General features: G+C 43.6%; 1 long non-coding RNA gene across 1 annotated transcript; it reads right to left on the bottom strand.

Annotated features, from left to right (window-relative positions):
• Positions 1 to 3,179: 3,179 nt before the first annotated feature.
• Positions 3,180 to 10,059, bottom strand: LOC137468802 (uncharacterized). Its single transcript, XR_010996186.1, has 3 exons — positions 8,073 to 10,059; positions 4,712 to 4,874; positions 3,180 to 3,312 (listed from the first exon to the last, which is right to left on the bottom strand). It is a non-coding gene; the product is annotated as an uncharacterized lncRNA (long non-coding RNA).
• Positions 10,060 to 10,681: the final 622 nt, after the last annotated feature.

Raw genomic sequence — 10,681 nt, 5'->3', positions numbered from 1 at the left:
CCCCTTTGCAGGGAGCTGTGCAGCATTTTCTGGAAGAAAACCAGGAATGCTCTCCTGCTGCAAAGAGAAGGCTACAGCTGCAGCACACACTTGTCCCTGTTGCTAAGGTAATACATATCACACCCACGCTGGCCAAGAAGCAAAACAGCGTGCATGGGAAATTTCAGAGGGCCAGAAGCCTCACGTGGGAGAGCACTGCTCTCTCAGGTGCTGCTGCCTCCTGTACTACTGAGCCAGGTCTCACAAATCCCTCAAAGATAACTCTTCCCATGCAGTTTCCCTGACTGTGTTGGAGGTTGCTGTGCCATCTACCTAGATGTGCACCTGAAATGCTTTGTCTTGTAATGCTCTGCCTTCTGCTGCCGAGAAATGTCTGCAATGCCTCTGCTTGCTGATGGTTTTGGGCAGCAGGACTGTGCAGCACAAGGCAGTTCAGATGCCCACTGAAACATAGGTTGGGCAGCTCTGCTTTCTGTTCTGAACCAGGAACACAGAGCAACCTCTGCTGTAATACAAGAGCTCCATGCTTTTAACCACCTTCTAACATCACTCTTGTTTTGTCCAGCAGTACATGGTGTAGAAGCTCAGAGAGAAACACATCTCAGCAGCTGTGAAAAGCATATCCCCAGCACTGACTTATGTATAAGTCCAAGTGCTCCAAAAGTGAGAGGTCATATATTTTGAAAACTGCCTGAGTCTCTCATTTATGACTTTCAAGGCGCACTTCCGATCTTTAAATTAGGCAACTTATTTTATTACCACTACTAGGCACAGATCTGCCATTTTGTACTGTTTTACAGCTCTTTGGAATGCCATTGATCACTCTCTGGAGTCAGCAAGCTGTCACAGGCATGAGTCACATACAAAAGCCACTGTACAGGAGGCAGCGACTGCTGTGGCTGGCAGGAAACTGCTGAAGAGTGACATAAAAGCCCAAGTGCCTAAAGCAAAGGGTGTCAGTAGCTGTGATTTGTCAAACCGATGGTGAGGGCTGTCTCCCTTGGCAAGAAATGCAGTGGCCAGGACTCCATCTGTGCTCCCGGACTCACTCACCATAGGTACCCTACCCTAACAGAGAAACCACCCACATCCAGAGCTCACAAGGCAGCAACGTGATGGGTAATACCTTGTTCACCCTCAGGCTCCACAAAGGATTCGCAAAGCAGCCTTTTATCCTTTCACTTCTGATCTGGAAACCAAAGCGTGCCTAGGTTAAATGAACTGACTAAGATTGCATAATTAGCCAGTGGCAGATCTAAGAATAGACACCATCTCCATTTTTTCAGGCCTAACATCTAACTCTCAGGTCCTTCTTCAGGGCATAGGCAGCCTAGCAAAACTATGTATCACAGCTGTATAGATTATGACATTTTTAGAACAGGCTCAACCCTGAGCTTACTATGGTTCTGAATAAAACAACCAAACAAAAAAACCAAACACACAAAAAAAAAAATTCTTTTTATGAGTGCTCCTGCCGGGATAAGAAGGTAAAAATGGAATTCAAGTGACATTTATAAATATTAATGGACTTCTAAGCACTAGCACATTAAATAAGTTCCCAAGGGCCAAAGCCTGAATTAACTTTGAGTAATAATTGCTGAAGACTTAGGCAAAAGTAAAACAAATCTGTGAAGAAATGTTAACCTTTCACAGATGTTTGGTAGGGCTAAAATGCAGTCATTTGTCCTCCATTTCAAAACAAACTGTTTTAGGGAAACAGTGCTTCTTTAATACTCCCAACCCTCCCCTTCTTCGCTTACTCTCTTTCTACTCTTGTTGTGTATTTGAATGCATTTTTTTGCAATTTCCTTTCTTCAGCTGCTGCTGTAGCTGCTGGGATTCATCAGGCAACTTAGTGACATTAGTGACTTAGTGGGGGGATGTGGGAGATAAGAAATCCTGTTCATTCTTGCTGAACAGAAAGCACTCTGGGAAACGTTCGGCTGACAGGGAGATAAGGGGGGTAAAACTCCAGCCTGTGAAACTCTCCTGCCATGAGGGCTTCTGAAAGCAGATTTGTGTTCCAGGTCACTGAACCCCCACTGCAGGCCACAGCTGAGACAGCTGGGTAGACAACCTGGGGGTTACCTGCAGCTGCCCTCCACCTACATAAGACCTGGAGAAGTGGATCAGGTTATTGGCAAGCTAAGAGGAATTACATGTCATGGTAGCTAGGCAATGAAGATGGTGATCTGCTTTCATCTTAGGCATTTTGTTCCAAGAACGTCCTGTAATGGTGAAGCAGTATGTATCACTTCAGGGAAAGGTTCAGCTAGGTTACTTGGTTCTCAAGGGTTCTAGAAACCTCTCATTTCACACCAGATTCAATCAGAGAGAGGGTCAATTCTTCTAAAATATTCAAGGAGAAATGTTCATAGCTTTGAAGCTGTTTAAAGGCATGACTTACCATGTAGTGCAAGTCAGAGTCCCTTTTGATGTCAGAGAGAATTAGGTTCTACCTGTGCTCAAATATCTGGCTCAGTCACCTAAATGCATTCACAAAGCTGGCCTCAGCAGCTTTCATTAGTGGCTGGCAGGTCTCTGAGCACAGAGAACACACTGTCCTCCACACTACGAGTCTTTGTTAGCAGTGCACCCATTATGTTGAATTAGTCACAGCATGGAGCATATGCTGACCGTGCCTTGCACTTTTCCTGTCTGTCCTGCCTGGGGGTACCTACCAGCCCAGCCCAGCCCGGCCCAGCCCAGCCACCACCCAGGTTCTGCAGCCTGCAAGTGCAGGCCCAGGGCAACACAGTGTCACTGCCTGCATCAACACGAGATCCCTGCATCACAGCCAGCAGAAAGAAGGGCTGTGCCTGTTCTTGCTTTGCGCAGCAGCAGCCACAGCCACCGTGATGTCCCCTACGCAATCACACCCATGGACAAGAATGGTACGCTTTGTGAGATGTCTGCAGAGACAGCCATGCCTACTGACACTCCAGTGCTGCAGACTGGCTGGCTGCCTTCAGCCAGAATGGGCTGAAGATCAGCTGAGGCCTCCCAGACTTCCTTGACATGGCACACTCTCAGTGTGGTGTTGTGCTTTGTCCTCTCCCTCCTCCTCCTCCTTAGCCTCAACCCAGTCTGCTGCTGTCTTTCACAAAATCCATAGAAATATAATTATCATGGCGATGTCTGCCTCTGGCAGTTTCTCTGGAAATAATTATAATTGGCTGTGGCAGTTAAAAACTTATCGGTGTAGACAGATGACAGACAGTACAATCACATAAGCTTCCCTCTGAGAAAATAAAGCTAAAACCCATTTATCATCCTCGATGGAAACAAAAGGTCTTCCTTTGAAGAGCCGGGCTGTGAAAACACAAAGAGAAGACTGTTATGCCCATGGATTAAATCTGTGGTAGGTAACCAAGCACAAGCAGTCCATTTACAGCACTATGATACTGTAGTAATAATAACATCACTGCTTTCATCTGAGGAATACCTAGATGGGGACATATCAGCCCCCACAGAGGCAGTAACTGAGGTCACAAGAGGATAATTAAGCCACAAGGACCTGAAGAGTGACTCCACTACAAACACAGATAAATGTAAGCATATTCACATAGTGTCTATAAGGGCTACTTGCATGGGGATCCACTGCTGGACATGGATCACTTATTTGCTCATATGCTATCCCCAGGAGGGGTCCGTGCTGTCGTCACTCAGCTTCCTAGAGGAGCCAAGGCAAGGACTGTGCAGCCCTTAGAATCACAGAATGCTTTGGGTTGGAAGGGACCTTAAAGATCATCTAGTTCCAATTCCCATCACACCCCTGCCACGTGCAGGGACAGCTTCCACTAGACCATGTTGTTCAAAATTCCATCCAACCTGCCCTTCAACACTTCCAGGAATGGCACATCCACCGCTTCTCTGGGCAGCCTGTTCCAGTGTCTCAGCACCCTCACAGCTAATAATTTCTTCCTAACATCTAATGTAAATCTCTCAGTTTAAAGCCATTCCTTCTTGTCCTATCACTACTTGCCCTTGTCAGTAGTCCCCCTCCAGCTCTCTTGCAGGTCCCTTTAGGTACTGGGAGGTTGTTCTAACAACTCCCTGGAGCCTTCTTTTCTCTAAGCTGGACAACTCCAACACTCTCAGCCTTGTTCTCCCTCTATCTTGGTTCAGGAGCTCTCAGTCTCCAACTGGGCAGGATAATCCAGCCACCCTACACAGTCTTTTTTTTCAGTAGTCATTTTTTGCAAATTACTTTAACATGTGGCCCCTCTTTGGCCTGGATGGTTTCTAATGGCATGCAGGTTGGCATTAATTGATTTTATTCTTAATGCATCCAAATTCAGGTTGGGTGCAATTGCGGAGGCAAGTGGGAGGGCTTCTTCTGGTGCTAATTTAAAACAGTCCATAAGAATTCCTGAGATGTTTTTAAGGAAATGAAATCTGGGTGAGGAGAATGGTTGTCTTGTGGAAGTTGCTGACTACCCAGTACATATGAACAGATGATAGCCTCAAATTCCATGAGACATGCTTGCATCTAATGGTATTTGTAGAGATTATTTTTATAATAATTTGTATATTGTTAGCATGCAACCAGTTGTTGTATGGGAGAGGGATGAGAAAGGAATATAGAGGAGGGAGGATGGGAGAGATAAGGATAGAGAAATACCAGAAACAGAACTGCACAAAATGTTTTCTCTAGGTTTAGTGCTCAGGATTATACACAGTCCACCAATAAATTCACTAATTGACTTACCTCACATGCAGCCACATTAATGTCAAAACTGTGTCACTTGGCCAAGTGTTTGATTTCACAGACAAACTCTTCTGCCTTTGCATGGAATTGTGGATAGTTTCTATTTTTTTTAATAGTCTTCTTGGCTTCCAACAGCTTTGCCTGGTTAAATTTCCCCTTCTAGCTAAAAAAAAGAAATTAGACAGATCTCTTTTGGCAGCTGTGAAATGGTTACATATTGTGTATGTTTTCTTGATAAGCTTGCATGAAATGGAATTGGGTTTTTTTTTGATGGATACACCCCTTTCAGCACAATGTCCTCACAAGATTAGCAAGTGTGTAATTTTTTAGAGACTTTTTATGTGCATGTAATGTCATGTATGCTACTTTTATAGAACATTATGAGTAGCACATGAAGCTGTTAGAACAGGGAAACTGAACTGACTGAGGAATGTTTCCCCAGTGACTGTGCAACATGATTTGTGATGATGTGTAATTTGCTAGCCACAAAGCTTCAGTCAGTGGCAAGAACTCTTTGAGATTGGAGCCAAATTCAGGTGCTGTAGAATATATGAACTGGCTGTGCTGGGTCTGCCCTAAAAGCAGTTTTGCCCCATGTTCTGTAATGATGGCACCCAGATGTGGGTGCCTGGGGACAAGGGCAAACATGCAATAGTCCTTACTTTCTTGGGTCCTGAACCTCCAGTCTACTTTAGCTCAGACTCCCTGAGCTCCTGTTTTCTGCATGTATTAGAGCCCACAATGCAGAGAGAGAGGATATGCAACTTGCACTGAAGACAACAGATACTACACTGAAAAGCATCATGGATTAATGTGATTGCTCTGACTTCTTGTATGGTTATGTGCATGAGCCTCAGCCTACCCTGTGCTTCAGTACAATGCTATTATTAAGAATAAAATCAATGAATGACAAAGGAGATGTTCCAAGACAATAGGGAAAAGGCCAAAATTAGTATAAAAGGGTAATAAAATGATACATGATCTTTATTATTATAATACTATGAGATTAAGTGGCTGGTATTATTATTATAATAGTATGAGATAAAGTGGCTGGCATTCTGCCATTCTTTTCCCCAATATTTAATTTAGCCATGAAGGTCTTTCAAAATTATATTCATGAGAGTCCAGAGAGGAGTGACCAGCAAGGAATCTATTCTGTTTTGAAAGTAAAAGCTTTTGTAAGGTGGAGGTAGGATAATTTAATCATTTCTCTGATAAAACCTCTCAAGAATAAATTCAAATGTAAGAAAAATGAATTACTGGAATAATTAGCAGAGTATTTTAGTTTTAGTTATTTAGTACTGTTTGCCTGCCTGCATGGTGAAACTTTTCAGTAGTGGTAGGACCCAATAATGGCTAATGAAGAATCACAGACTGGCATTGCAGGTGGCAGCAAGACCACCAGTGCAAGCTGGTTGTGAAGCTGGTAGTGCATTGCCAACAGAAAATTCTCCACTGCCTTCCTTGCCTCTGTTTCCCATTCTTTGTCTTCTCCAGGGGCTGCTGAGCTGACTGCATGGGGTGGGTGGGCAGAGGGGACTCCTACCAGATTAGTTCTCAGCCTGATCTATGAGCTGTTCCTGCTCATCACACTGCTGTGCATTGGCAGCTCGTGTAGAGAAGTGATAGAAACGTGCAGATGAGGAAACAAAATGGGCAGCTGAACACACCCACAGCAGCTTTTTGTTAGCTCAGCTTATCCCAGCAGGAAGGCTAGAGTCCTAGGGCCATGTTTGCCTTTCCCCACTGTAACTGTCCAGCAGAGTGCTCTATCTCTGGACAGGCTTCATCCCAATGCCTGCCTGTACAGCCCAGTGTCTCTAAAGAGCTGGGGCTGCTGAGGCTTTCAGAGCCAGTGTAGGCAGACCACAAGGCACTGCCATCTCCATGATCCCTGTGGGGCCAGGAGTCTTCCCAGGCAGACTGGCCCAGGCCCAGGGCACACAGACATATGGTTGGTCTGTGGCTCTGGGGCAGGATGCCAGGGACAGGCAGCGCTCCAGCTGAACCCTAGCTGGAACTCTGCTACTGGTTTGTACAGTATTTTGGCCTCCTCATGTGGACATTTTCCCACCTGAATTTAGTTATACATGAGTATTTTCAACCAACTTGTTGTCACAAGTCTTCAGTTTGGAGTAGGGACAAAGAAGAAACAAGGATGAAATTGATTTTCTGAATTACAGGAAGCAATTTTAAATTTAGCTTATGGCTCTCCTCAAGAGCAGGTCTCCAACAGATGCTTTTTTCAACTAAGTTTGGTTTAACTGTCTTTAAACATGCCTGAAGTGATAATTGTGGGTTCTCCCTTTGACACCAAATTTGAACTTGCAAACAAGAAAAAAAAAAGGAAGTGTTCCAACAGGAACTCCACTGGAGGTACCACAGGTCAACTAAAAAAATCCGTATAACAGCTTTAGTTTTGTTTGAAATTTCTCTATTACTTGTGAAAATTATACTAAACATGCAACATTAAATAATTAAATCCTGTTTATCTACCAATTAGCAGGAGTTCAATGCAGCTCATCTCCATAGAGAAAGAAAAAAAAAACCAAGAGGGAAAACAGTGCCCTTGAAAGGGTTACTTAAAGAATTTTTTCCCCTTCTCAAGGCTGTAGCCAAACAAGGCTTGTAGCTGTTATGGGTAGGGCCTTACTTGTACTACTGCAAGAGTTTACACAGTATTTAACTGCTTCATTGTGGCTGCAGCAAATAATGCAGTATCTCCCTGCAGAACAGTGGGAACTGCTCCAGCTATTCAGAGACCAGAACTGGAAGAGCTGCTAACAAAGGAGGTTTATGTGGGAACCAGCACTATTCCCGCATACTCAGCTCACTGGTTTCTGTCTTCCTCCTCCTCCTCCCTTCCTCTTCTTCCATTTAGAATTTCCTTTGCTTGTATATCTGTTTCTGAAGTGGCTTAGACTCTTGTCCTCACCTAACCTTTTAATTCCCCCATTTTTTCTCCTCTCCTTATTTAATTTCTTCTTGTGGCTTTTGGACACCAAAGGTAGCTGTGGTAAACAGGTTTTTTTGTTTGGGGTGTTTGTGTGTGTGCACAGGCTGGTGGGAATGTCCCATGACTTGTGTTAGCTTACTTTAAGGCTGTAGAGAACTTCCATTTCTTATCAGTCTGTCACCCTTACCTGCAATACCTCTTTTTTTACCTCCTTCAGTGAGCTGCACCTTTTTCTTATTGTGTGCTTTTCTCTCACTTTTCACTCTCAGAGCAGATATGTTCATTCCAGTGCTATCTCCTTCCTTGCTGGCTTTTCTCTGCAAATCAGAAATCCCTTCTGCCCCTCTGCATGACAGAGACATGCTCCTCCACCTATTGATGACTCTTCCCCTGTTGCAGCCTTACCATTTTTTTTTCTGTCCAGCTGTTTCTTTGTGTTCCCCAGCTTTTGTCTTCCAAGTCTGTAATCCATGGGACTGGTCGCTTCTACCATGTCCTTAATTCTGCCTTTCTTCCCTTCGCATGCTGGTACTGTTGGGTCTCAGTTCCATTTTCAGCTGTCTCCAAGGCAGAGGGTGTCAAGCTGGCCACTGAAAGCAGCCCCCTTCTTTGCCTGAAACAACTTTTTGTCGAAGTTCAGAGTCACTTCCTTCTGACAAAGTGATATGTATGCCTGGGAATATGATTTCTGGGTAAGAGCAAGGTGTGGCTCAGTGATATAACTGCCCTGGCTGGTCACATGCTAGGAACCACAAGCAGCAGGAAAGCTTAAACACTGTTGTTTCCTGCATGTCCTGGTGAGTGTAATGCAAAACACTCACTCAAAATAGCAATTGTCACTTGAAAAATATGACTCATTTTGACACTCTTGGATGTTTTAACTGTATACCATTTGTAGGGCTCTAATGACTCAGTGTGAAGATTTGCCTGAACAACTTGTGAAAGGCAGGTCAGTGCTAGAATTAGTCTGAGTCCACAGCAGCTCTTTTAGGGAGGTGGCCCTCAGTGAAAGGGGCCCCTGAGCACTGACAGCTGTATTCCAACATAGGGTGAAAAGCACCAAGAAGAGACTTTCAGTACTAACCTGACCAGCCACTGAAAACAAATGTCTTTCTGTCTGGCTTTTGTTTTGAAATTGCTAATAAGAACAGATCAGCACTGGCACCATTGTCTGTAACAAATGTGTCTTCACATGCAGTGGAAGACTGTGGTGTGTTGTAAACAATCACAGCACTGAGTAAAGCATAATCGATCACACAAGTGCCACAAAGGATACATTTGGCAAAGCATGGTTTAAAGACTGGAATGTGTATAACAGAGCTGGCACACTTAAGACATGGTGAAGAGGAGCTATCAGCATTTTCTGAGATGAAATATCAGATGGATTGTCATAAAAAGACTTAATAACCCTTTACTGTTATTGCATTTTCTGCATCACAGTAAAGCTTTATCTGCTGCTTGTCAGAAAGTCCCTCACACTGATAAACTGGTATTTTGTATTCTGAGTCTCTAAAAAGCAAATGACATGCTTCATCTCAAATGCAGACTTACTGTTGAGCACTGAAAGTTCGTGCTGTATGCCATGGGTCTTGCTCATTGCTATATTCTTCAAGCTTTATGTTGGGGTCCATCTGCTAAAATCACGAATGGCAAATTCGGGTGTTTAGAGACACAATATATTGGCATAGCATAAAAATCTGGGTGCTGCAGAAAATATTACAGCTTTCTAGAAGATACTTTGTCTGGCCATATCTTCTTCCATTTCTCCTTTTCTTCCACCACTGAACAGAACAACTTTTTTTCACAAATGAAAGCTTTGCTCCTCCAAGCCAAACCTTATGCTGGTAAAGGTCAAGTTAAACTGCTTTGAAACTCTGGGTATCAATACAACTCTTTGTGGTACAGATAAAAAGGAAGTTTTTTTTCCAGACGCAGGTGGTTTTGAAAGGTGCAACACAAAAATGTCTGTCCACCAGACAGAGAGAAATGATCCAGCCTAAATTCTGAGGCTTCAGGCATAAAGATTATTGCATATATAAAAGAGAGAGGTGGTGAAGATCTGAAAAAACACACGTGAGGTAGGAAAGCCCACCCTTACTCAGAATGTTTAGCCTGACCCCAAAAACTAGACGAGAGATCAATTCAAGAAGAATACTTGTATTTGTGAGCAGGTTCTGTGTTTTATTTTCTGCTGTTTGTTTGATTCATTCTAGGCACAAAAACCACTTGGCTTCCTCACCATATCCTCCTCCCCCTGATTAGAGCAATCAGTGGGACACTGAGTTTTGATTAACTGTTTTTAGCAGAAGGGTGACAAGCACCATGGTGTTCACCTTCCCTCTCTATGTAGCTGTACTAGCAAATTCTGTCTGTCCAGGCTTCTGCATCTCCTACAGGAGACAAGCACTGTAGAAGCTGTAGTTTCTCTGACAGGAAGTGGGACCAGCTTCCTGCTTCTCACCTCCTGACACCCACACTGGATCAGTGTCAGCAGTAACTGCTCACAGGTGGCACTCTACAGAGACACACCAAGTCACTTACACCCAGCTTAGCAGATGCTCAGATGGACTGACCACATCTGTTATGTTCAGGTCATGTTGTCAAACTTCCAATTATTTGGAGGGAAACACTATCACAGAGGAATATACTGTGCACTTCAGAGAGATGAAGATTAATGAGTAGCAACAAATGGAATTTAACTAAGCAAAGGCATATTTTGTCATTTAAGCCAAGAAAGGAAGCTTTTTTTTTTTCCTTTTTAAAGGAAGCTCTTTCATTCTATCCACATGAATTTGTTTACCTGTTTATCAATCCTGTTCACAACTGAGAGAAAACTGAACTGGCTTTCAGTTGTTTATCTTCTCTAAGACAGTTACCTGCAATTCCTTTTTTTGTAAGAGTTCTCACAAACCCAAACATACTAACAGGTATGTCCTTATTCAAACAGAAGTCAGCAGACTGGACTACATATAGAAAAAGCCCTCCAAACCTGCCACACCTTGCTATACCTAGAG

The sequence above is a fragment of the Anomalospiza imberbis genome, chromosome 2 (assembly GCF_031753505.1).
Source record: "Anomalospiza imberbis isolate Cuckoo-Finch-1a 21T00152 chromosome 2, ASM3175350v1, whole genome shotgun sequence".
NCBI classification, from domain to species: Eukaryota; Metazoa; Chordata; class Aves; order Passeriformes; family Viduidae; genus Anomalospiza; species Anomalospiza imberbis.
The sequence above is the reverse complement of the archived record's forward strand: the minus strand, read 5'-3'. Positions and strand labels throughout refer to the sequence as shown.